The sequence below is a fragment of the Brassica oleracea genome, unplaced genomic scaffold (assembly GCF_000695525.1).
Source record: "Brassica oleracea var. oleracea cultivar TO1000 unplaced genomic scaffold, BOL UnpScaffold02030, whole genome shotgun sequence".
NCBI lineage: Eukaryota > Viridiplantae > Streptophyta > Magnoliopsida > Brassicales > Brassicaceae > Brassica > Brassica oleracea.
Genome location: NW_013618561.1, coordinates 1 through 3056, shown reverse-complemented (window position 1 = coordinate 3056; position 3056 = coordinate 1). Strand labels below are relative to the sequence as shown.

Below are 3056 nucleotides of genomic sequence, written 5' to 3'. Positions count from 1 at the left end.
TTTATGCTTACTCTAAATTGGTTTTAGCAAACGATCAAACCCTCACAAGTGGTATCAGAGCGCATTTGGTTAAAGCTAAACCGATCGTCGACCAAAAGAAAAAGATCTACAGGTTAGAAGAAACTCTTACTGGTTGTTTCTTCAGTTGGGATTTCTGGGATTTCTTGGTTTGAGGTGCAGTAAGTTTTCTGAAGATAGTCGCTGCAACCAGGAGTAGAAGTTGTTATTCGGATTTGGTTCATCATATCTCTTGAGCTAGTTTTCTGTTGTGTTGAGAAGGGCGTTACACAACCCGAAACTCAGGCGAGTTAAGGTTGTTCTTGTATTTGAATCTGGTTCCTGAAATCAAGGGTCAAATACATTAGCATGGAACACACTCAAAGCAGACTGGATGTAGAGAAATTTGATGGTAAAGGCGATTTTGGATTATGGAAACATAAGGTGCTATGTCAGCTGGAGCTCATGGGCTTAGAGTCTGTGTTGGAAGAGGTTGAGACCTCTCAGTCAGAACCAGACAAGCAAGATGAAGGCCAGCAACCAGGAAAGGGTCCAAAGTTTGTTGAGAAGGATAAACGGGTGAAGAATCTTATTAAGATGTGTCTAAGCGATCAGATCCTAAGGAAGGTCATGAAAGAGCCTACTGCTGCTGGGATTTGGAAGGCTCTTGAGACTGACTACCAGGCGAAAACTTTACCCAATAGGATCTATCTGAAGCAGAGATTTGCTAGTTTCAAGATGGAGGAGAACAAAAGTATTGAAGAAAACCTGGACAGTTTTCAAAAGCTTGTGGATGATCTTGCACGTCTGAATATAAGCATAAGTGACGAGGATCAGGATATTCAACTACTTACTAGCCTTCCACCACTGTACGAAGCCTTGGTTCACACTCTCAAGTATGGTAGTGGTAAAGACACACTTTCAGTAAGTGATGTTACTACTTCAGCGTATTCTAAAGAAGTGGAATTAAAGGAGAAAGGTCTCCTGAACAGAACCAGAGGAAACTCAGAAGGTTTGTATGTTGAGTCTAGAGGCAGGTCTGAAAGAAGATCAGAAAAAGGAAACTACAAACCGAGGTCCAAGTCAAGAGGTAGATCAAAGTCAAGACCTAAGTATAATAAGAACACTACAGGTTGTTTCTTATGTGGTAAAGAAGGACACTGGAAGGGGAGTGTCCAGATAGACATGGAAAGAAGCCAAGCAGCTCTGCAAACGTTGCGACAAAGGTGACATAGAAGGTGAAAGAGCCGCTTGTTCTTACAGCAAGCAAACATGACTCCAAAGGCGCTTGGGTCATGGACTCAGGCTGTAGCTTCCATATAACTCCATATAAAGAGTCTTTGTTTGATCTACAAGAGCTTGATGGAGGAAAAGTCTTGATGGGAAATATGACGCATAGCGAGGTGAAGGGGCTTGGCAAGATTAAAATCTTGAATCCAGATAATTCTGTGGTTATTCTGGCAGAGGTTCGGTATATGCCAACAATGGGGAGAAATCTAATTTCCTATGGACAGTTGGAAAAGAATGGCTGCAGATACGAGGGAAAGGATTTTGTAGTCACTTTCTACAAAAATGGACAGAAGGTAATTTCTGGAAAATACCAAGACGGATTGTACTATCTACAAGGGAGAGTGGTGCAAGGAGAGTCGATGGTAGCAAGGCCAGAAACTGACATGACCAACACATTGTAGCATTATCGACTACAGAATCTGAATATATGGCACTAACAGAGGGCTTTAAGGAAGCTCTATGGCTAAAGAGGTTTGACAGTGAATTGAGTTTTTTACAGGATGAAGCTAAGGTTTTCTCAGATTCACAAAGTGCTATTCACTTGGCGAAAAATGGAGGATTTAACGAGAGGACCAAGCATATAGACACTAAGCTGTATTTCATCAGAGATGTTATTGAGGTTGGGGATGTTACTCTACACAAGATTCATACACCAGCTAACCCAGCAGACTTACTAACTAAAGCGGTACCTGGAAACAAGCTCGAGAAGGGGCTTGAGTTCCTGAAGGTGATCGCCTGATGAAAGCTTGTGGAAACCTGTAGGGGATTCTTTGTTGATTTGGAATCTCGCAGGATAAAGAAAATGCAGAAGTGAGTATTCTGTATTTAAAAATCAACACAGGAAATGCAAGAAAGAGACATAGTCAGGCGGACTACCTCATTCTTGTGTGGTTTGGATTCACCTTAAAGTGGGCATTCTCTATCTCTCCCATTAATCTGGAATTCTATGTGGAACATGGGAGGTTATGAGTTGCAGGAGATAAAGTAACTGCAAGGAATTGAGACATTGTCAGAGCTTAGGAAATTGCACCTTGAAGTTCTGTTGGATTTTGGATTTCTTATTCTGAGAAGGTCATCGTAGCTCGTGTTCAGTTAGTGACGTTCGTGTATTGTCGCAGGAGGAACTGAATTGAAGTTCAAACAAGCCGTTGTTGGTCGGCTTCAAGTATCGAGAGATGCATAAATGAAAATCAGAAATTTATCATATATCCGGTCTCAAAAGATGTTATCCGAAATTGGAAGTGGCATCGGGTTATCTGTGCGTGCATCAGTTGGAAAGATAAGTATTTGTAACAGACGGTTTCATTTACTTATCCTTCCATGCATCAGAGGAAAACAAGAAGATTCTTACCTTACATGTGTCTGGCGGAAAGGTAATTATCTTGATTGATTGGCTTCAGTATCAAATCTTCAGGTCTTGTGGTCAGATGGTGATAATGAACAGAGGATTCACCTGGAAAGTCATGAGCTTAAATCTGAGAGAGATTGCTATGACATATCACTGACACAAGGTAACAAAGAAAGGATCTCACCGGCGTTACATGCAAGGATGACTACACAATTATTGAGAGACTCAGATGTGCAACAGAGACAGGAGGAAGCTTTGGAGCTGAACGTCGCGGTGGAGTGAGATCGAGAAATCTGAGAAACCGAGGAACAAAAGCAAACGTCGGTTGGTGATTAGGTCAAAGGTGGAGACTGTGAATGTTGACTCAAATCACGTACAAGCAAGATGAGCCTTGGTCAATGGGCCTGCAAGGAAAATGGAG

At 41.8% G+C, this 3056-nt stretch overlaps 1 long non-coding RNA gene across 2 annotated transcripts; it reads right to left on the bottom strand.

The window, feature by feature from the left end:
- Positions 1–325: 325 nt before the first annotated feature.
- Positions 326–3028, bottom strand: LOC106321571. Of its 2 annotated transcripts, none has more exons than XR_001266095.1 (6): positions 2820–3028; positions 2639–2740; positions 2318–2543; positions 2164–2231; positions 1977–2072; positions 326–339 (listed from the first exon to the last, which is right to left on the bottom strand). It is a non-coding gene; the product is annotated as an uncharacterized LOC106321571 (long non-coding RNA). The 2 variants fall into 2 exon arrangements; XR_001266096.1 differs by having other exon boundaries at positions 2318–2446; positions 2644–2740.
- Between the last annotated feature and the right edge of the window lie 28 nt (positions 3029–3056).